The 24,646-nt window shown below is 44.9% G+C and overlaps 1 protein-coding gene across 3 annotated transcripts in view; it reads right to left on the bottom strand.

Moving 5' to 3' along the window:
* GOLGA4 (golgin A4) overlaps positions 1-24,646 on the bottom strand; it is a 2,156,782-nt gene that overhangs the window by 1,324,120 nt on the left and 808,016 nt on the right. The gene's annotated exons all lie outside the window — the stretch shown is intronic.

Raw genomic sequence — 24,646 nt, 5'->3', positions numbered from 1 at the left:
CCAAAACAAACCATACCAATTCAGCACCCCCTCGTTCCCCACTTACCTGCTGGACCAGAGCTTTGTGCTCTGGTCCCGGCGCTCCTCTTGCGCCGGGTCACCGCAATAGAAATGGAAAAGGGACTTTGTCCCTTTTCCCTATAGCAGTGGGCATCTTTTTTTGTATTCCCCTCGGGAGATCGGCATCATGCAAGGAGCACAACCAATCTCCCAAAAAAAGAAACCATTCATATCCCGGATAAACCCTGGGGTGCGAATAGCTTTCACCCACTCATCGGTAGGCGGAAATGGCTGTAAAGGACCCCAGTTTTCACCGAGGCCCTTGTGTGTCTGTCTGCCGACACAGGGATGAAAGCCATATTATTGATTAGGTAACATTCTTATGACTCAAACACAAAAAGCAATATATCACCAGGTGTAAATAATAAATGAAGGATTAACCTCTTATTTCATGCAGGCATTGCAAATTCTTAAAAATCGTCCTAGACCTGCAGGACGAGTTCCTTAGTTTACATACTCAACCTAACAGACATGCAGTTGCTGCATGGTGACAGGTGACAAATATTTACCAGTGCTTTTGGTAAAATGGTGCATGTCATTTCGTAAAATGGTGCATGTCATTTCCTATTTGGTACTATGCTGCCACCCAAAGGCCAGCAATGCACATTGAAAATTATTTGCCATTTGTTGCAAAGTTTGTTTGCAGTACATGTCAAATAAATGTTTCAAACATTCCTCTTATCATCAGCAAGTACCATGCATAAAGTCTCCTCACCAATGTGTGTGGGCTAGTAGATTTTGCGAGTCCTGTCATGCACACCAATCAGTGATGCTGGCAAGGAATAAAGACATTCTAAATGAGAATTAAGTTAAGAAAGAACTGAAAAAATGGTTGAATACTAAAAGTTTTTTTCAAAACACATCTTCATTTATGTTCAGTAAATGTTAACTTTTCAATCCACTACTAGCAATGGCTATTTAGCTCCAGAAAATATTCAAGAATCTGCATAGTCAGACCCAATGAATTATGCAGTGGCTTAAAAAAAAAGTTTACAGGGGAAAACAATGTGTTATTCTGTAGTGGTTTTATAGAAGTAACTCTTATGAAATTACATGCCAAAACAACACAACAGGAGGTATGAGGAGGATAACACCCACTCTTCAAGCGAATCCTCATATAGGCGAAGCCTTGAACAATAAACCACAAGCGCTAGGGGGCAAGCTTCTCTGTTGCTGTGATGGTATGGCAGAACTGTGAGTGAACCACAACCATGACCTAAGTCAAAACTCGTGAAACATATTCTACAAAAATATAACAATCAATGTTATTAATATCAATACAAAGTTAAAAGGCAATCAATTGCCACAATCTCAAAATTCACAAATTAATAAATGACCAATCAATCATCACAGGTCATTAGTTTAGTGCAAAATTGCAGAGCAGACAAGTGATTGAGCATATCTGGGGCCTCTACTAGCCCACTCAATGTTTTACCGCAGATAAAAGTGTCTTGTGCTGTATAAATTAGAAACACTGACTCACATCCAACACTTCATTCATCCCGTTTTGTTCTCATTCATACTCATTCTTCTTCTCTCAAGCTTTACCCAACATGTTTCTTTCCATTCTTGTATTGTCTAAAATGAAACGGAAATTCATCAGGGGTTGTCTGCATTTGGCATGTAAGCACTAGTGACAGATTATCGTTACCAAAAAGTCACACATTTGTAGTTACAGTAATACTAAGAATTACAAAGTTAGCTCTGTACACAGTGTGTGTATACATTAAGACCCAAATCAGGCTCCGATTGAAGAAATCCTAAGTTAGGTGCGTCACGGTTCTAGAATCAACCAGCAATGCAGTTCATCACCTGCAACGTGAATGATTATGGTATTAATTTACCTAATCGGGGACTTAATCAGTTAAGTCAAGCTAGAAGAGACATTAGTTCTCATCTAAGTGATGACCACAAATCAATTAGTGATCACTACGCCAGTCATGTGAGGGCAACAATTAAAAACTTGCACATTTATCAAAATTCTCAAGGTAGAGTGGACAATAACTTCTGTTTGTGATGCTATGTTATAATCACGCTACTTTATTCAAACTCCTTACCAGGAAAAGGAATAAAGCGCCTTTCCTTTGCATGTGAGGAGGGGCGGGTACTCTTAAAAGGAGTAACAGAATATCTAGTAACTCACCATAAGTGTATTGAACTGTCCGATTGTTCAGTGGATCGTTTGTGGTTTCCAGTGCTTCTCTATGTAGTGGAACATAGGTACTCTGCGTCCTCTGTCGACTCGACCAGGACTGGTGGAAAATTCCCTTCTCTGTATTACGAGTGACTCGCACAAGGAAAACCTCTGTTTGGTAAAAAGTACAGGGAATCATATTGTATTCACCGAAGCCTACTACGTGGTATAGGGATCTTCTATTCTTAACTTTTCAAGGTGAGTTACCTTAATTTGCATAGATTTTTCCTATGTCTATTGCAACCAGATCACAGTACTCCATGCTGCTAGGCTCCTAATAGCGTCTCCCGCAGAATGCTGGAAGGTGAGTCTATAGGTCCAGGCTAATCTTTCCACAAGTAATTCTAACAAGGGTTACCCATGGGACGTGAAGGATACGTGCTGGCGAGAGAAATGGAAAGAAGGCTATATGTAAAAGTTTCCAAAAACTCTGCCATGAAGTCTATTTCTAGCGTTATATGGCTTCGCTGCTTACCCATATGGTGTCCTGCTCCCGAGCATTCAGGTTCATCCGACGTCTATTTAGCGATAGAAGTCACATGATTTGGCTGTTTATTTATATCCCTCGTAGACGTGCTGCGGTGTATCTCATTGGTTCTGGGACGCAATCCTCCTCCTCACGGCGAACGGTATCAGCTGGTGATACAGCTGTCAATCACGGCGATATAAGCCGCAGCTACACCCATTTCAGTTCGTCCAATTTACTATTAAGCCTGCCAGATGTTCATCCTAATTGGGACTAAATGCAGGTCAGTCGCCATGCGTTCAGTCCTTGCAGAACCAATTTAATCACACAGAGAAAACATAATGGCGTAAAGGACAAACTCAAGTACGGAGACGGATAATTAGTCAATTCTGAGAAATAACGGCACATATGTTGCATGTGTTGACTTTGTAGAGAGTGCCTGTATATCCTCCTAATGGGTGTGTTTCATGCATTCCAATCCAGTTTATCGTTTAAACCACTAATAGAGCTTTTTGTCAAGAAGATACGCTGCTGTTCCTTTTTTAACAGCAGCACATTATCTCTGTTTATATCCATGCTTGGTCTCAACTTATAGATGATTGTCCAGCTAAAATCCTCCGGGGAATGTAGTTGTTCGATCCATTGGTCGACCATGGGTGCATTTACTGTGCGGTTTTTGAGGAAACTTTTATGCTCCCCAATACGTATCTTAATTTTGTGGTCAGTCTTGCCGGTGTACATTTTGTTGCAGGGGCAACAGATTGTGTATATAACCATTGTGGAATTGCAATTAGTGAGTAACTTTTGTTTCCATAAAGATCGTAGCCCTAGGTCTACCTCAGTGCTCTTGACGGTGTACTTGCAATACATGCACTGTCCACACGGAAAATGACCTCCAATTTAGGGAAGTCCCCATTGTTGTGTAAGGGTCACCTGTTTGGGAGGTTTGAGGCTAATGTCATTCCTGGTTAAATGTTCTTTCAGGTTTTTACACTGTTTGAAGGCTACCACTGGTCGTGGTACCAGTAGTTCACCTTTTTGTAAAATGCTCCAATTTTTTTAGAATGATTTTCTTATTTCCATTTGGCATATTACTGAATATATTTACAAATACAAGTTTTTGTTTGTTGGTTTTTACTCTGGATTGTTCTTTATACTCAAGAAGGGCATCTCGGTTGTTGTTTTTAGCTCTCTTCAGGGATTTATCAACTATGTCATGTGGGTATCCCATTTGATGTAGTATCTTCTCCATTTTGTGGGTTTCTGACGAAAAATCAGATGTTTCGTACATCATTTTGTACCCGTTGATGGTAGTTCTCTTGAGTGTACACAAATGCCTTCTCATGTGTAAAGTTGGTAAAATCTTATTCATCCGTCTAACCCTTTCTCTCAACGTATCCTCCTTGAAGTTGGTCATCTCAAGTATTAGTGCGTCAAGTCTTTTTTCTAGAGGTCGTGTGGTACTGCCTTTTGAATTTCTTCCTCTAATGTTTTTAGATCCACCAAAATCTTATCTGTCATTTCCGAGGCTGTATCGATGACTAGAATAATCCAGTCTCTGCCACATTTGTTAGCTATGTAGCTCCACTGTAGGACGCGTTTTTGTTATCCAGAAAAAGTCTTGGTTTGTTCCTATTGACTAAACCTTGGGGCAGTGTGCCCTTGCGCAAGTACTCGAGCATTATGAATTAAATGCACCGTGACATGGATTCCACTCGGTAATCAGTTCCTGTAAACGAGAACTCTCAGAATAGGAATTATTCAGAAAGTCCAGCTATTTTCACAATTTGTTGTGGGCTTCATCCTTTCAAATTCACAATTGTGTTTTCCATCCGCTTTTACTTTTGCACAAGTCACCGGCTTGTTAAATGAATTAGCAGTTAAACTGTAACTGTAGTTCTCCAGCATTGGTATCTTTCATAGAGTAACATGCTTGAATTATTCCCCGTCAGACTGATAATCCCCAGTACATATAATGTGAGACATACAGCAATGACATTGCTCATAAAGCCTTAAAGGGCTTCACCTTATAGCCTATCCACCTAATTTTGTTTCTTTTGCTCCCCAATTAATGAAGTGGTAGGGCTTTAGCTCTACCCCAGGCAGCGATCTTTAGATTTGAACCCGAAGACAAGTGACTGATTGTCTAACTGGAGAAGCCTCACAGGGGAGCAGAGAGGGTGCATGTGAATCTATGAAAGACATCAAATGCTGGAGAACTACAGTTGGAGAATTGGATCTTTCATAGATTCATATGCTTGAATACAATACCAAGCAGTAGGAGCATGCAGCAGGACCCCACCAAGAGCAGGGGATTATCAACAAAGAACATGCTTGCACATTTCCTAAGTACCGCAATGTGAATGAGAACTGCAATCTTATACAACTGCATGCTTAAGCAATGAAGGGAAGGAGGGCAAAGCTGCTCCTACCTTATGAATTAAGATGTCACAACACCACCTGGCCAACAGCAGACACTCTTGGCCTCTTTGTCCAGGCAGTAATGCCTGGCGAAAGTATGGAGTGTGCTTCATTTGGCTGCCCTGCAGATGTCCTTTATGGATACGCCCACATGGAACGCCGCCATTGCTGCCTTTCCTACGGTCGAGTGGGCAGTCGCTGTATGTGTGAGAGGGTCACCCCTTGTTTCGTGGAAATGGGTAATGCAGCTGGTGACCCAGCATGCTAGGTCTTGCTTAGAAATAGCTTGACACTTGTGCGGGCTTGCAAAAGCAATGAACAGTCTGGAGGATGCACGAAAGGAACGTGTGCACTGAATGTATAATTTCAAGACACTTCTCACGTCCAAAGTGTAGTGTACGCTCTTGCTGACGTTTGATTTCCAAAGAAAGTCGTTATGCTCAGTTAGTGTAATCTCTGAAACCAATGAGAGTAAGAACTTTAGATGTACTTTAAGCATGGCCTTATCCCTGCCAAAGAACATAAACCCATCGTTTAACACATAGGGCCTGGAACTCACTAATGCGCCTGGCTGAAGTCATCACGATTAAGGAAGCCACTTTCCATGAGAGAAACTTCAAGACACAATTGTTGATGGGTTTGTATGGTGAAGCCATTAACGTCGCCAGAATCGTGTTGAGTCGATACCTTGGCGGCGGTCACAGTATTGGCAGTAAAGTTCAGAGTAAACCTTTAAGGGAAGTCTTGACTCCAGGGTCAGAGAAAAAAGCCAGTGAATAAGGACTTCTTGCATAAGCCTTAATAGCCGAGAGGTGAACCTTCTAGGAGGCCTGAGATAGACCTGCTATTGCCAGGTGTAGCATGCAAGGTAGTAATTGATCCACTGATACTTGCAACGGGTCTAGGGCGTGCCTATTGCACCACACAGTGAAGTGCCCCACTTATTGGCATATGCTCCAAGTGTGTCGGGAAATATTGCTGCCCAGATGATGCCCCAGCATTCTTCCTGTAAATTCAAATAGGCATGTCTCAGCTGTCCAGAAACCAGTCAGCAGAGTGAGAGAGCAGCAGAGTTGTGGTGGTGTAGCTGGCCATTCTGCTGCGTTAATTGTACTTTGTGTGCCCCGAGGTGTATGGGAGCATTGCTGGAAATCCTCAAAAGTATCGAGTACCAGGTTGGTGTGGCTCACGCTGGTGCAATGAGTATCAGCCTGCACGGCTGTTCCTGAACACGCCTGATTACTCTGGGAGGCAAAGGAATCTGAGGGAAGGCAAACACAAGCCTCTCGTTCCAAGGAAGGGAAAGGTGTCCCCCAGGGATCACAACTCTAGGTTTCTTCTCATAAAGAGGGGACATCTGGCACTGGCCCTTGTCAATTTGTGGTGACCCACACCACCCTACGACTCGCTTGAGCTCTCAACTGTCCAGCTCCCATTCATGGGATGTTGTGTATTTCCTGATTGGCCGATACGCTAGGACATTGTTTTTCCCCAGGAGGTGTTATGCTCCTATGTGGATCCCTTCCTTGAGAGCTCACCTCCACAGCTCTTGCTCCCCTGTGGACAGCGATGACGATCTTGCGTCCCCTGTTCATTTGTATAGTGCATCAAAGTCATGTTCTCTGTCTTCACCATCACAACCTAGCCTCGAAGGACTGGTTGAAAGGACTTAAATGCCCACTGGATGGCTCTTAGTTCCAAGACATTTATATTCAGTGTTGACCATGTACCCTTCGCCTGCAGGGTGCTTAGATGCACTCCCAACCCTGTCAGTGAGGCATCGGTCGCAAGTGTTATGGTCGGCATGGCGATTGAAATGACATCCACTTCTAGAGGTTGTGTTAAGCCACTTCTGCAATGCTTGGTGGAAACTGCGAGTCGGGTGAATGACATCCTCCAATTGTTCCTTCATAGGGCGCATCCTTAGTCTGTAGTTTGGAACTAGAAATATATATGACAACGTCCAGCAGGGACTTGTATAGTCACACTGTGGTGGTAGTCGTTCATATAAAATGGCCTGCCAATTTTACAAGTGTTGAAATTCTCTCATGGCATGGCTTTATAAGAGAGATGGCTGTGTCCAGTTCCACTCCTAGGAACCTGGCCATCTGCGATGGAGCGTCTATCGATGTCATGGTGTTGATAGAGAACCCTAGTGATGTGATGGTGAGCACGGTTTGCCCAATGTTCTAGATCGCTTAGCCCTCGGAGGCAGTCTTTATCAGATAGTCGTTTAGGCATGGAAAAACCTCCACGGGTGCTATGCACTTTGTAAAAACTCTTGCAGCTGATTTTGGCCTTAAGGGAAGCACTCGGATTTGATAGTGTTGGTCACTTAATGTAAACCTCACATGGCGCCTGTGGGCATGGGTGTACTGGTATATGGAAGTGGCGTCTTCCAAGTGGATGGTCACAAGCGAGTCGCTCCTTTTTATCTACAGGATGACCCATTGGTGGGTGGGCATTTTGAACTTCATGCGCTTCAGATGCTTGTTGAGGCGGCGCAGGACCGGGCCTTCGTTTCTGCTCTTTTTCCTCATGAGGAAGTATCGGTAATAGAATCCCCTTCCCCTGGAGTGGAACTCTTTCTATAGCTGCTATCTTTAATAGCTTGCATGCCTCCAATTTAGGTTGGTGCCTGTGAGGTAGTTTTGTTCTTTGTGGTAGAAATTCTGGTGGGCATATTTTTAACTATAGAGTGTGGCCTCTGGCCACCAGGTCCAGCCCACTTTGTCTGACGTTGTTTTCCACCAGTGATGCAAGTGGCTGCTGACCCTTCCTTCCACAGGGGTGCAGTGCAGGAGGGTTTCTTTGCTGAGTCAAGCCTGCTTGGACACCTGAGGTCAGGACTGTCTCGATTCGAGTCTGCCTCTTCCTGCGCTGTACTTTGTGGAGGAATGCATGTATCTCAATGAGGCAAATGGGCTCATGTCAACCTGTGCATGGTGTAAAGCCTGCCAGATTAGGGGCGGAACTGCACGTCCCTTTCGGTTGGTCATCAATTCTCTTTCCCAACAGTTCCTGCCCATCGAATGGCATGTCTAATATCTGTGCCTGAACCTGTGGGAAGAAATTGGTTGCCTTCATCCAAGTATGACACTTGAGGACAGTCCCATGCACCATCTGCTTCAAGCCCACCTCTGCTGCATCAACCACAGAATCTATTGCGTGGTGTGAAGTGGTCGCTCCTTCTCAGACAATGGCCTGTGCTTCATCCTGTAGGCAGATACTTCAAAAGAATTTAATTTTATGGCAGAAACCTCCATCATAGTGAGTGGTCATGGCCAGGGCATTTGCTACTCTAAATGACAGCACAGCAGAGGCAAATACTTTCCAAACAGTTGCCCCCAGTTTTCTGCCCTCTTTGTCTTGAGGCCTGTTAGTGGAGATGCTGGGTTAATTTGCTTCCTCCTGGCCACCACTGTTGTAACCGAATCTGACTTCGGATGACTTCTAAGGCACAGCATTGAGGTGTCCGGGGCTTTGTAATTCCTCTCCGACCAGGCCATTGTAGCCAGCGTTGACCGTGGGTTTTTAACTATAGCCTCACCTGTTTCCCATGTGGTGTCTAAGATGGTTATAGCCGTGGTTGTTCAGCGTTCCTAATCGCTGTGCTCACACAGCACCGCTTTTTCTCCTGAATGGACGTTCTGGAGTTCGAACATCTGTGCATCCTTGCTTATGATTATGCGCCAATATCATCGGACCAAGAAGACGAACCCCTCCCCCCATCAGGGAGTCTTGTTTCTTTTGTGATGACCAAGTGATCCCATGTATCAATATCTTCCTGCAGTGAATCCTGCATGACTTCCCTCTCATCTGGTTCCTCCACTGGCAAACTGGGATCCTAGAACTCGCGATATGGGTCACCCAGCAGGTCCTCCCATGGGGCAGGGTCTTCTGTGCAGTCAGATATAATGGAGCGTGCCCTCTTTGATGCCAGGGGTGAGAGGTTCCTTTGCCTCAGTTAAATGAAGTCTTCACCTCCTCCAGAACTCAAACTATTTTGGAGTGATCGCATAATGGCAGGTTGACACAGATCAGCAGCATCAAAAGGCTCAGAGTCTGGTTGCCATGAGAGACTATCCTCCTTGGGTACTGCCATAGGCACTCCAGAATGCTCCTCCACATCCAATAACTCCTCTTGCAGAATAATATCTGGCAGCTCTGTCATCCCCTTGATGGGGGAAGAGGTTGACTATGCTGAGCACAATGGCGATGGTGTTGACGGGGCATGCTGTTTTTCCTTCGTTGTGGATGAGGTTATGAGACTTGTGCTTGCGTTTCTTTATCCTATCCACTTGGTACAGCTTGCTATCAAGCGTAGGATTCCCTTTCGCCAGTGGCAGGGTTCTTCACCCAGTTTGGGTTGATAACTGCAAATCTTTTAGGTCAGAGAATTAGTAGCAATTCTTTTTTTACAGATATATTTTGCCACATTTATGTACGGGAGATTCCCTGCAGTCCTCCCCTTTACCCCTTTACATTAATTATACCCCTATACCCACCCCCATATTTTATTTTGATATATATATATATATGCAGCAAAATGCGCAAAAGAATTTCCGAGCAATTCTCCAGCGCCCAAATTGGACATGTAATAATCAACCAATCCTGCGAGACCCTCTTGCTTCCAACCTCTCATGTGGATGCAAATTCCAGACTCACAATACTTTACATGGCTTTGTTCATTCTCCTGCCAAGCCAGTGTTTTCTCATGAACTGTCCCTCTTACACAGGGTCCCAGACTTGCAATTGTGTGTTGTATCAGTTTGGTTCTCTCTCCTCCCAAACATATCATTCTTTTGGCTTTCCTTCACTTGTATTCAGGGTCCTAGGACCCTTTGCTCTCAAGCTCTTATTTGGGTGCTGGTCCCTGACTTGCACCGCTGTGTTGCCTCCCCTTGGTTCACTCACCTGCCAAGTATACAAGTCACTCAGGGTCCTAGAAACACTACTTTCAGCTTTGTATCGCTTCGCCAGGCCTCCTCCACCTCTCGGACACCCCACGTACCTGTTTTCTTCCTTCCTACAGGCCTCTGCAGTTCCCGAGTAGCTGCGTCCCTGTGGGAGGCTCTGGCAGCGTTTAGATTCCCAGCAGGGTCAGAAGTGGCTCTGCAGTCTCACTGCACCTCCCAGCAGCGCATTCTCTTTCTCCTGCTCTTCGAAAGCACTTGGGATGCTTGGAGGATTCTCTCCCCTTCCTTTTGGTATGGCTCTGCGTGCTGCTTGTGATGGCTGCTTTCCTAAATGGCTCCTGCTGCTCTCTCTCGTCGGCTCCTCAACTGATCCCTTCCAATGAGAAAATTGCATGTTTCCTTTAGTCCCAGGCACACCAATGGCGCTCCATGTTACTCCCCGCCCTCTCTGGGATGCAGACTGGTCTTCTTGGTTCCCCCAGTGAGGGAGACTCCAAAGTTCCTCAGTTTGCCACAGGCATCTGCGGTTCAAGGGTTCCCCCTCTCTCTGGGTATTACAGTGGTCCACAGCCCCTTATGTTACAGCACAGGATTCCTGCTTCGTGCTCCTCCAGGGAAGTCTTAACAACTGCTTCCTCAGACTTTCCTCCTTTACTACTATATTTTGAGCAAATAAGCAGCCAGCAACCATTATAGTTATTATAGTTCTCTAGAGTAATCTACATTGTTCGGTTCCTCCTCAGCATCTCAGTGTGTGGGATGGTGGTGTATTATCAGGGGTCTTAGTAGGGATTAACCTACTAGGCTGGTTGACCTCACAACAGAAAACATTGGTACTAACTGGGAACGAGGGAGGAGAGTTTGGCTTGGGGAAGGAGGGATAGTGTAATAAACAGAGGAAGACTGCATACTCTGGGAATGGTCATTCTTAATCCCATAAGGGGTTTCCTCCCCATGCGATCCTCCCCCAGTGCACCACCGCCAGAGGGACTACTGTACTCAGGATGCACCACCCTGGGCCCCTGGGAAAGGTCTCCCCATAGGGAAGAAGGGATGACATCCTCAGATTAGTCACAAATCCTTCCAAAGAGATCTCTTTATCTTTGCAGTGTCTTCCTTGCTTACCTCAGCCAGGGCCACGAGGAGCAGAGGAAAGCGGGAACAGATGCCTATTTCCTGTCCCTGGGGTTCTGCCAGCAGTGAACAAACACAAAGGGTGCCGCAGAGGAAGTCTCTGTGTACCAGAAACTGTGAAAAGTGTTTTCAATTATTCCTAATGCGTTTTAAAGAAAAAAAGCTCAGAGAGCTCTGGAGCATTCCCCAGTGACAGACTGTGGTGAAGAATATGAATACTGCTGCCTAGGATAGAGTTAAAGCCCTACCACCTCACTGGATGGGGAGTAAAAGAACCAGAATGGGGAGGATAGGTTACAAACCTAAGCTGTTTAAGACTGTATGACCAATGTCATTGCTGTATGTATGACATTATATAACATAACGAGGGGGAACAATTCAAGCATGTGAATCTAATATACAATGCTGGAGTAGCATGGTGTACAGTATTGACAAAATACAATTAGCTTCCCAGAAAGGGTCCCACAGTACCAGACTGTTTGCTTACTTTTGTGTATGTGTGGGGAAAAAGGGACATCACAGAGTAAACCTAGCTCCCCCTAAATAATCCAGTTGGGAAAAAATGCAGTAAAGCTAGAGACAAGGTTTATTTTCATGCAGCTGTGCAGAAATGGGCAGGAAAGAAACATCAGTATTGTAATTTATTTGATTTATATGTAGTATACATTTAGTCAGTTACATTAGCAATGAGCTCCTTAGCGGCACATCCTCTGGCCTTGGAGGGCATTGCTTTAAAGCACCATTTCGAGCCCTGTACAATTCCACTTGACACAGTAACGTGGTACTTTCCATCCTATGTAATAGAACAGGATACAGCACTTAGTGCCCACGTGAGTCTCGTTCTGGTTCTCATGAGGTGTGGCCCACCTTCACACCTTCAATAATGATGTTGCTCTGGGAATCTGGGTGCATCACAGCCCATGAAAATCCTGCCACAATGGGTGCAATAGCCTTAAGGGCTTTCATGTGTGTGCCAATCAATAACAAAGTTACTCACCGTAGTGACTACCTTACTCCTAGTCCATAGTCCCTTTTCCTTTATACTTCTGGGACATTCCGTCCATCGGAATGGATCCGGGGCACTTTGAAGCATCAAAAATAATTGTGTGTCCTTTTATTTTTACGCGGTCCCACCACACGTGACCGCAGCCCCGCCTTCCTGAGCTCCGCCCCAGACATCACCCTTCAGTCCTTTTCTATTGCCAAAGGCAAAGTACTATTAGCAAAATAGAGGATAATTATTAGAGGAGATGGCGGGCGGGCGTATGGAGCATAGGGGATATAGACTAGGGGTAAGGTAGTCACTAAAGTGAGTAACTTTGTTATACTCCTACGTCCTGTTCCTTTTCCTCCATACTTTTGGGAGATTCCCAAGCACTGACCAAAGAAACTGGAGGATGGAAACCTCCCTTACTGGAACAGGTTCTTAAGAACGTCTGGCCAAACTGGGCATCACAATAGTAATCAAAAATTGACCAATAGACAATGATGACAGGATTCCATATGTATATAGTCAAAAGTTTTTACCAATACAAAATCTTCATTTCATTTCATTATAATAGTTCATCGAATTGGTCAAAGACCCAACTCATACTTTTTATCCATTCAACTTTCTTTCATAACTCATACATACCATACTCGTACCCAAAAATGATATACTGGCATAGATATCTAATGTAACCTAAACCAACATATATAACACATTTCCTAAATTTCACTTGTATATTTCACAGATATATCCCACTATACAGATGTAGGGGATGATTGGGCATCAGCCCGGGAGCTCAGGTCAAGACAATAGTGTCTGCAAAAAGCCAAAGGAGAAGCCCATGTAGCAGCCTTGGCTATGAACTCCCAAGGGACATATTTCTGGAAGGCAACAGCAGCCGCTTTGCCACGCATCAAATGTGCATGAATGCCCTTTGGGAGCTGAAGGCCTTGAATTGTATAAGCCTCTGAGATGCGTGATGCGATCCAGCATCAGATGGACGCTTTCGAAGCCCGTTTCCCTTTTGGGTCACCGAAAGTAACAGAGTTGTGAAAAACAGTTCGCTTGTTCTGTCGAGGTAAAACTTCAGAGCTCGCCTGCATCCGAGACTGGGTTCGGAAAGAAAACCGGTAAGGATATTGATTGATTTATGTGGAACTCAGACAAGAAGGAAGGAAGGACGAGTGCGAAGCACCACCGTATTCTTGTGGAAAGTTAGGAACGGATGTTCAACAGAGAGAGCTTGAAGCTCATTAATCCTTCTCGCAGATGTTATCGCAGTCAAGAAGGCCACTTTCAAAGACAGGAACCTGAGCTCGGTAGTGGCCATTGGTTCAAATAGCTTTTGACACAAAGGGGTGAGGACCATGTACAGGAAACTTCGAGACTAGGCTTGGTACGTTTAGTTCCATACTTGGAAACCTCAGGAATAACCCCAGTCATAACAGCCCCAGCAATGTTGGGCTTAGCCTCTAGATGGGGAACCTCGGATGAATATCCGGTCCCGACAGGGGGCCTTACAGGAAACGCCGGCATCCAGGTTAGATCCCTTTCGGGACACCTCAGGGAGAACCCTGGTACCAGAGCCACTTTGCCCCTCCCGGAATCAGAAGACCCCGGGAAGGGGTTCACTGGTCAGGGTGTCGTAAAAAGGAAGGAACTTAGCGGACGCTTACTTTTTCGTTGATAAACTGCTGTAAATGTGGAGGAGGAAGGTATTTGAACACCTCCTCCCACCTGACGAGCCTACGCTGGAGTGCCCAGACGAATAGAGAGTCGCAGTAGACGCAAGAGTCACACCGATGTTCCAGGCCCAAGCACTCCAGAGAGAATGGGGATCCACCCTCGCGAAACGACGTTCGCACGAAGAACAGGACACAAATCCAAGACGCAACGGCATAAACAGATGAAAGAAGACAGTGGAACCGGAAAAGGAAGGTGAAGGACAAGGGAACAAAAATGAAAATTCCCTACAATGCAAGTGCGTCTGACCCCAACTGCGCAGAGAAAAGGACTGAAGGGTGATGCGCGGGTGGGGCTACAGTCACATGCGGTGGCCCCGCGTAAAAATAAAAGAAGGACAACTCCTTATTTTTGATGCTTCAAAGTGCTCCGGTCACGTCCCAGTGTACGGAATGTCTGAAAAGTATGGAGGAAAGTGGACGGGGCGTAGGAGTACTGGATTTCTCTTTTCGCCGCACCACCTCCCCTGGCATGGCTGCTGTTGCCACGTCATCAGATATCATAGTTGTGGCTTTGCTCTGTCCATGGCTCATGTATGTCCACAGCTCATGCAGGAATATAGTGCTGCCGGCTTGAACAGGGACATTGTGTACGCTTCTGCACACACAACATTCCTCCCTCCCTGCACACACAACATTCCTTCCTCCCTGAAGTATGACGGGTGTAGAAGTCTGCTGCCTCGACGAACGCACTTGGCACTTAACTACCTGGAAAGCTGATACTGCCTGCTACTAAAGCTAAAGATGTGTTATCTTGCACCTAATAAATGGAACAGTCTATTAACTGGCATTTACCATCACCGTAAATTGTACCATTCTTCTTAAGACAATACCGTAAAACTAAGGCTTGATATTGCAGGCTATGAACCTCTGTTATTCGCATTTTGTGCTTCATTTTCCTGCTTTTGCCATTCAGACAACCACCATTCATTAATCCAGAATATTTGGTTAGTCGTCACTACTGGGATCCCATTAGTGCAGAATAAATTAATAGTTACGCACCGTAGTGACTAAAGTACTCTTAGTCCATAGTCCCCTTTCCTCCATACTGCATAAGTGTCCCTCGCTAGGGAGGGGAGACGGAACCTTTTTCACCAGAAAAAACCTACTTCCCCTTTAAATTTAGAGGCGCGACCCTGTGAGCACGCGCTCCCTTGACTCTGTCCCCCGCCGCCACTCATGAGTCCCCATTGAAGCGTCGACAATATTTCGCATTGCCCAATGAAACCAGTATTATTAGGGGGGAGGATGGTGGGACGTATGGAGGAAAGGGGACTATGGACTAAGAGTACATTAGTCACTACGGTGAGTAACTATTAATTACTCTTACGTCAAGCCCCCTTTCCTCCATACTGCATGGGCGATTAAAACTGAACGTAGCCGCAGGGAAAATAGATTCCTTAGAACTGCCTGCCCGATAGCCAGGTCTGCCTTAGAGCCGGCATCCAAACAGTAATGCTTACAGAAAGCCGACGGGGTGGCCAGGAGGCCACCCCGCTGTGGACCTGCCACGTACCTGCCGTTGGAATGTAATGGCCGTGGCCTTGGCTCTGACAATGTGGGCATGCTGGCCGACAATGGCCTGTGCTGCCCCTCGTAGTCCTCCATGATGGCGGAGACCATCCACCGTGTAATCAAGGCCATAGATTCCCCAATACCTGGGCCTTGACCCCACCGAAGGTAGCAAACAGTGCATCTGTCCTGTCCAGATATAATTTCAGAGAGCGCCTGCCATCCAGACAGTGCAAGACCCTCTGAGACTCGTCCTAGGGTCAGCAAAAGACATTGGTAAGCCTATTACCATGTTTAAATGGAAAGCGCAGGGTACCCTAGGTAGGAATGTGGGGAGACTCCACAGGACCACCCCATCTCTATGAAATGTGGTATAGGGTTCTGAAGCCACCAGAACCTGGAACTCGCTGATTCTGCGAGCAGAGGTGAGGCCCACTAATGACGCTGTCTTAATGGTGACCAGCCTGATGTCCGCGGACGCCATTGGCTCAAAAGACTTGTGTGCCTGAGGCGTCCAGCACCACACCGAAGTCCACACGGGGTGTGGTTTCTTAAGGGGGGGCAGAGCCTGGGGGGGCCTGCCAAATGTCTTCTGACTATCGGGTTGGAAGAGGAGAAGGTCTCCTCCTCAGAATTTCTGCAGGCCCCTATGGCTGCCAAATAGGCACGGCATGTGTGCGCGTAAAGGGGTCAATCTCCTTAGAGTCGCAAGATGCACTTGTGTATAGGCGTGTTATAAATGCTATATCATTTCTTATCATAGAGTCTCCCCAATGACAGAACCTAGACCATTCAGCACGTGAACTGCTGGCACCTCAGGTTGCTGGAGATCTCCAGCACAACCCAGTCATTCCATTGCCACTCGTAATTATCCGATCCCTGTCTGCTGAGCCTGTCCGCCTCCAGGTTGGACTCAAACGGGAGCTGGACGGCTGTAAGGTAGATTTAGTTCTCCAAGGGAAAGACTCTGTCTGAGCTTGTGTCCCAGATGAGGCCCAGAAGGTCAGGTTCTGCATAGGTTGCAGCCAAGACTTCTTGAGGTGATCGAAAACTCCAGGTCGTGGAGTGTGTTCATAAGTGCAGAGGAAGCGTGGTTTACTGCATCCAGAGATCTCACCCTGACGAGCCGGTCGTCCGGGTAGAGGTGGTTGCCCGGAACCTTGAGAAGGGCTGCCACTGCATTCATGAGTCCGCTGAATACCCTGGGGTCTGAGTTGAGGCAGCCCAGAAACATGAAGCGCAGGAGGGCACGATGCGGCTGCCAAATCGGGACATGTAGATAAGCATCCTTCACATCCAGGGAGCACATCCAGTCTCCCCTGTCCAGTGTCTCCGCAAAGAGTGCTGGGGTAGCCATCTTGAATTTTTGCAGAGGGAAGGCGAGGTTGAGGGTGGAGCGGTCCAACACAACTGTCCAGCCAGCCTTTTTCTTCTTTTGTATGGCGAAAATCCTGGACTAGAAGCCCCATGCTCTCTGGGAGACTGGGACTTCTTCCACTGCCTGGCTCTCGCCGAGCGACCGAATTTCCGCCAACAGAGTTGCTGTCCCAGTCTGTGGGAGGAGAGGGAGGGACCAGTAGGCGGTACCCCAAGGAAACTACCGGGAGGATCCAGGGGTCCGAACAGTTCTGGCGCGAACACTGCATGTGAAAGGCAAGGCTAGCCCCCACCAGATACACATGGATCCTAAGGGACGTGTCCTGCCTTCTTTCCCTCGGAGGCTGCTGTGGCAGTCTTAAGAATTAAAATCTTAATTGCAGCTGTAAAAGAGACTTTTTGGTTTTAACAGGACTTCAGTGCACGGAACAGACGCAAGGATATACAATATACATAGTGCTCATAAATGAAGTGGCTGAAAATACACTTGGTAAGACATTTTTATTACACCAGGTGCTCATTTACTGCTGCAATTAAGATATTAACTCTTAGAAGACTGCTTAGAAATAACACTGGCAGACCCGATACAGCACAAAACAAAGGTTAATATTACTGGATGATAGTGCTAGCCCAAAGAAATCCCCCCCAATGGTATTTGTTGAGCAGGGAGTGGCAAGTCGCTAAAGGGAATGTCCCAAAGAGATTAGTATGGCTATGGCTGGTCAATGGGCGGGTAGAAAAGCCAAACAACAGCTGCAAGCTGTGTCCCTCCTCAAATGCAATCTCTCTCCCTTATCTGTACTCCAATACAATCGTTTCAACTTAAAGGTAGTGCTAAAGTGCCATCTAAAAGCCAAAACTAAAATTGAAGATTTGGTGGTCAAGGCAGCCTGACTTTAGACTCCTCCTCTCACTGACACACTTCCTGTTGCCAGCCAGTGGGCAGTCAAAGAAGGTACACTCACAAACAAGCTCAAAGAACACTCGCCAACAGGATTGCGTACTATGTAAATGCTACACTGCATTCCTGAATAGATCTTTCCAATACTACTGGGAGAGTCCATTTAGTGAGCCTTGCTTTACAAAGCATCCTTGTCACAGCTCAAATTGTGAAAATATCTGCTACTGGTGCCTTCTCTAAACAATTGTCACTAATACTTGTGAACTGTCCACACCAATAGACTTGCAGATTTGATCCTGGCCATCTCCATCACTAGCAGTTTCAGTTGTGTGCGCCCCACTCATTTTCACATCTTGACTCTTGCTTCTGGAACAGTTGGCAGTAGAGGATGTGGGCAAAATGTCCCCTGCCTGGGGGTGGTGGATGAGGCAGTCACAGGGGCCAGGTGCAGCCTAGCCATGGAGCTAGACCCAGAGGAGGCACATGGTGGATCCCACGAACATCCCCAACACTCAACAGGGTTTGTTTTAGGGAACTGTCACCAAAGATGTGCACATACATCCCCTTCTTTTTCAAGATATCTTCCTACCCATGCAGAGAATCAGAGCCTTGCTGCTGGCCAATACATCCCCATCAAAAGAGGTCACACCCAAGCACGGTGAATTAGGTTGAGGTTTGACAAACTCTAAATGCAAGCACGGCTGGCCCAGCGGCATTCCGCATAGCGCGGTTTCTGCGGGAGCCAGCGGTAAAATGTTCCATGAGCAAGTTTGTCACAACAGCAGCAGAGTTACATGTATGAACACAAAGATGTCAGAAGAGCCTTAAGAAGGCTCAGTTAGCCGATCTGTGCAATGGGTTATTGCCCAGACGGCAACAGGTGAAACTAATCTCAAATTCCCGCTGCAAAAATGAGCTTGCTATATTAATAATCACATTAGTATTTCTAACACTGAGGGAACCCCATATCTTTTAGAAGCTGGGGCACAATAACTGAACGTAACAAAAACTGTTACTAACACTTCATTATTAAAGAAAAACTATAATCTTAAAAACACACATGAATTTCCTGTTGGTTTCACTGCCGTTGGCAAGAGTCAATAAATGCAAAGGATTGAACAGAAAGAGAAATTCTTCATCTAACTAGTCTCGATGCAGCATTTTTATCTCCCAGGAACTTTTATGAAATGGGTGAAAAAGAAGTTGTCCAAATGTATCCATAATGAATAATCATCTTATTGTATTAGCAATGGAACGCTTCATAATAATACAGTTGCGAACGAAGCTTTCTTCAATATCACCAAATATTCTTTAATTCTCATTTTTTAACACCATGGAGTGCAACAGTTGGACACCAATAGTTCAGATACCAGGATTAAGTTTGCGTGAATTGCAGAAATATCCCTTAACAAATAGAAGTAACATCTTTTGCATTTATTGACTCTTACCAACAACTATGAAACCAGCAGGAAATTGATGATTGGAGTTGATCCAAAATAAATGCCCTAAATGTTTGAGGAAAATGTAGTAGACCATCAATGGGCTGGCAACAGATCTGCCAAATTAATACAGCCAAACTGAATACATTTTTGTGGGTGTCCTCTGAATAACCAATTATGGTTCGAGAAGAAGACTGTGCCTAATAAACCATAGTAGCACTTTAGTGGAAACATGTAGGTCTTTGAACAAAATGCATGATTATGAAACCTTTGTTAGGGATGGAGCACTGCATTGGCCACCATATATAAACTTTATTGAAATGTCTTTCCTTATTGAATGCCTCATTCTTTTAAGTTCGAAAAATGAATGTTTGGGATGTGAATTTATTAGATTTGTGAATGTGTGCTTATCTTTCATATAATTTAATCACTTAATATTTTTCTATGTATAAGCATTATGTTGTGAGATTAACAAAAATGTGTATTTTTTCAAAAAAAATGCTTTTATCGCTATTAAGAGTCTGAATGTGGCATTTTTAACAGTATATTTCTTTCTTTAGCAATAAAGTGTTAGGAACAGATCCTTAAACCCATTATCACAAGCAGATGCAAGGATTAGCACAGATGGCAAACCAGGGGAGGGGCTAGTGTGATAAAAGCCACAGTTTTGGGGAGTAGTATGCGTTCACTATCATTTTAAGTATGTCTTTACTTGTGAATGTATCTCTAAAAAAAAGAATAGTCTTCAATGTGGCAATTACAGTCACAAACAGTTGCTCTATCGACTTAAAACAATAATCTACCAACGTAATCGCACATTTATTTTCCCTTCACAATTTATGGCATGGGTCTATGAAATCCACTACCAAGGCTTCTCTGACCATGGAACAGATGTGCTACAAGCTTCACAAAAAGCAAGACTTTTCCAAGTGGACAAAGTTGAACAAAATGTTAATTTTGATATGTTTCTAAAAGACCTGGTCTGGTCTGGAACGTGTCTGTTTAGGGTCAAGATGTCACGAAAGGTTTCTTTCTCAAGATGCTTCAGGAGTTCAAAATCCCAGTTTCAGCATGCACTGTATTCCCTTCATGTACGTTTCTCAAGATGCTTTAGGAATTTAAGAGCATGGAATCCAGGTTCCACAATGCAATATATCTTTCAATGTCAGCTTCCAAATGCACTCTAGGAACTTACAATCCAAATTTCAGCAAGCATCTTTTCTTTTAGATGCCACATTAAGGTCCTTCATTAAAAAACAATGCGAGGCTCAACATGCAGAGAGGCAGGGCCATCTTTTGGTATTGTGGGGCCCCGGGCACAAACATTGGGATGGCCCTCAAACTAAAAGAAAAATAAAGGACCCAAGAAACTCTGGTTACGAGCCCTCCTTGACCCCCACTTTTCTTAACTGAAACCATCTTTTTTTGTAGAACTGACTTGAAAATTACACAGATGACATGAAAGACTAATATGGCAAAGTTGTCAAAAAGATCTGTATAGAATAATTGTATGCAAAAGCAGAAAAATGGAAGATTTATTTTCACCATCATAAATGGAAGACAGCAATTTACAAGAGCCTACAATATCTCATTTATGTTTTACTACTGTATTTCATAGATTACAAAGATTCTCCTGCTTAGATTTTGACAGCTGCTTTCCGATTATTATTCATGCTGCAAAGGCCATATGAAGTTGTAGAATAAAAGTCTTGTTTTTGTGTGAAATAGGCAGACCTGAAAACAAGCTTGACATAGGCCTTTATGTGCCATGTGCCCATTTGTATATAGCATGGACCTAGCTGTGAAGCAAAGGAGTAAGGTACAAAAGTACACAAAGAGGAGATACAGATGTTTACAGCCAGAGAGTACAGGCTAGGGAGGTCTATGGCACTGAATGATCGGTCACCTGTCCGGAACACCTTACACTTACATTGCCTACAGTTTGTATAGTGAAGTGTGATAGCCTTACAGAGAGTTTAGGTAAAATCTGCCTTCTGTTGGGAAGGAACCAGGGTCCTCCCAAACCCCCAAGCGCTTTAGAGGTAGGCAAGACCTCTTTAAGGTGCTATAATGGACTAGGTGGGGCACTGGGAAGGCTCTCTCATGTAAGCATAATCACATAGACAGACATAGGCAAGCACTGAAGATATTGTTTATAAGGCGCAATTAACTATTAGTTGGATAGATTTGTAATGCCAGATCCCAGGCATTTTAGAAGCTTAGCTAGTGCTGTAGATGAGTCAAACTCCCCCTCCTTCCCAGAAGGATTGTGACCTGTGGGATTCAAAATAGACTGCAGGCTTAGTGTGCTATGTTCATCACCTTGGCCAGCACAAACTGACTCACCAGGTGTCCAGTGTACATCAAGGGTCCATGTGCGTTAAAAATAGGACTAGTATGTTTTGTACTGCAAAGTGCATTTAGAAATAAAAAAGTATACGTCGAAATTGTGGAGGAAACCACAGGACCCAGATAAACGTGAGCAGGATAAGTGGAATGTGGACAGAATGACTGGAAAATATTTGAACATGGGTAGCAATGTTTATTTTTTCCTTGGGCTAGGCCTCACGGTTTGTAAAAGTCTGCAGAGCTGCAGTGTGTTTTTGCATAGTTAGTAAATGGAGGAAAACATGCTCTGACAAAACCACTGACAACGAAGAAAAAAGGCTTCGGAGCATCCCTATTATGGAAAAAGGACGGATTGGGATGAAGTCATGATCCAGCTCCAGTGACATCACCATGGCAAGCTAGTCCTATATAAACCCCTGCTTGAGACCATGTTAGGCAGAAACCTGTGCAGTTCCCTTAGGGACCACCGGAAAAGGCTTAAGACTACAGGTGTTGGCAGTAAACCCAATTGGTAGCAGTCTGTACCACCCAGATTTACCTGGTAGCTGTGGCTGAGCAGCCAGACTTCTCTGAAGAAGAGTTAGACAGTATATAGAGTATACAAGATAGGTACCAAAATATAGTAGCACAAGCAAACACTGACCAGTTTTGGTATCAAAGTATATAATTATTTATTTAAAGACACACTTAGAAACACTCCAGCACTATTATTGTAAGCAAGTTCAAAACACAGTCACTATTAATATATATACATCCCTTATTCCTTATTAGACAAGTCTTAGTTAACACCACTTATTTTCAGACAGAGGTGAGCGCTTAACTAAAGATGGCACTCCAATAAGTTCTCAAAAAAGGGAGGGAAAAGGCAGAAATTAGAAAAGCACACAACACAATACTTTAGATGCACCCAGCAAGGCAGGAAAGTCAAAGTCTACTTGTGAGCAAAATGTTCAGAGGCCAGACTCCCTCTTAGAGAAAGTAGAACACCAATTTGCCCAAGATCACACAGTTTAAAAGGCTTGAAAAGTCTTGCAGAGAGTTTAAAAAGGAATTAGTTCAGCTCAGAAAAGTTCAGTTAGCCAGCCTAGGGCCAACCCAAGTGGTAAGTTGAGGATTTACGAGACACCCTACACAGACCGTTGCGAGGGAGGCCAGGCGGACACAGTACCTTGAAAGTGGAGAGAACCCTCCAGCGGGGGCAGTTGTTCCTGGCAGTGGGTGCAAGTCGCGGCGGCGTCCAGAGGAAGTGAAGATCTCGACGTGGAGGAAAGTTGAAGGTCGTTGCACTGCCAGGGAAGAAACCAGCCGCGGAGTTCTCCGGTTAAAAGGCACTACCCTTTTATTCGCGGTAGTGGTAAAACGTGAAATCCCATTTGCCGGGGTGCTTGAACAGGCAAGGCGGCCACAAGATGATCTGGGAAGGCGAAAAGGCGGGCAAACTGGTTATCCCCACCAGTCAAAGGAAGAAGACTCTTTGGGATAAAGATCTCCTCTGTCGTTGGAAGAAGTGGTGAGTCGGTTCAGCAGGGCTCCACTATCTTAATAGTGACTGTGTTTTGAACTTGCTTACAATAATAGTGCTGGAGTGTTTCTAAGTGCGTCTTTAAATAAATAATTATATACTTTGATACCAAAACTGGTCAGTGTTTGCTTGTGCTACTATATTTTGGTACCTATCTTGTATACTCTATATACTGTCTAACTCTTCTTGAGAGAAGTCTGGCTGCTCAGCCACAGCTACCAGGTAAGTCTGGGTGGTACAGACTGCTACCAATTGGGTTTACTGCCAACACCTGTAGTCTTAAGCCTTTTGCAGTGGTCCCTAAGGGAACTGCACAGGTTTCTGCCTAACATGGTCTCGGTGGTGTCGTCGTTGCAGGTCGGCTCAGCTTCTCCCTCTTCAGATTCTTTGGTCCTGTGGCGACGTCTGAAGTTCCAGTCCCCAAAGACCTGCTTTTATGCAGAAAACCCCCATTCATCAGTCCTAGCTGTCATTCAAACATGCTAAGTGGTGAGCCGGGCGGCTCACCACTGGGCCAATCACACAAGAGTGCGACTTGAGTTGCCGAGGCAACTCAGTCCAGGGTGCCTAAACCCCCCTCCCACACATGCTGTAGACCCAGACAGAGTGGCACCACTTTTGGAGGCTTCTGTGTAGAAGCCCGCCAAAAAGTGGAACAAAGGGCTCGACTTGGGTTGGAGTCACAGAGGCGAACACAAACGCCATTTTAAAACCGAGTCCTGGCAAAAAGACGCAACCGAGGAATAAATATTAAATAAATAACCCAGCGGTATCTTTAACATTGCACCAAAAAGTGGTGCGTTTAAAATGAATGGGAAAATCCCATAGTAAATATTCTTAAGGAATATTTTGCGTGGTAACCACTGCCACCAGCCAGAAACTCGACGAGGGGGGACTGCACAGTGCCCCAGTGAAAAACAGACCCAGGGGCAATCTAATTACCCCTACCAGTACTTCCACAATATGATGGTTTTTACTGGTTCTGTTCCCAATTTAAGACTAGTAAAGTCAATGGTGACTTTACATGCCCGGGGAGACAGTAGTCAGTCCCAGGATATGGAGTCTATGTTTGGGGGTCACTATGACACCCCTGTGTTACTGCACTGAGTGTGCTATGTAACACTTAGCAAAAACCACATGAAACCCTATGGAGTAAAAGACCCCATAGCCCATAAAACACATTACAAAGTCAAAGGATATCTCAAATCATGTCTAAGAGTGGGAGAAAAAGAGTCTCAGAGTAATAAATCTTCTGTTCATTTTCAAATCATTAACTAAGTGACCTTATTATTACCACCTCAATAGATGAAGAAAGTATATAAATGATTATGAATTATAGAGTGAACTTAATTGGGTGACGCACTAGCCACCTACTTTAAACAAATTTTGCATTTTAATGTTTTGAACTTTATGTTTCGTTTTGCTCTGTAAGCAATTCATGTGACAAATGGACCACTGAAGTAGATTCCCAATAACAATATCCATATTTTGTGAATTACTAATTGCCATTGGCAATATCTTGAGTGTGCAGGGGACGCGAGTGTTCCACAGCCCGTGGACACTTTCTTCTTCTTGTTAGAAAAAGAGTCTCACTCTTATCAGGAGAAAAAAATAAACCCCAA

This window comes from Ambystoma mexicanum, chromosome 5p, assembly GCF_040938575.1.
Source record: "Ambystoma mexicanum isolate Mex_15411 chromosome 5p, UKY_AmexF1_1, whole genome shotgun sequence".
Classification (NCBI taxonomy): domain Eukaryota; kingdom Metazoa; phylum Chordata; class Amphibia; order Caudata; family Ambystomatidae; genus Ambystoma; species Ambystoma mexicanum.
Note: the sequence above shows the minus strand (reverse complement) of the source record. Positions and strands in the feature narration are given on the sequence as shown.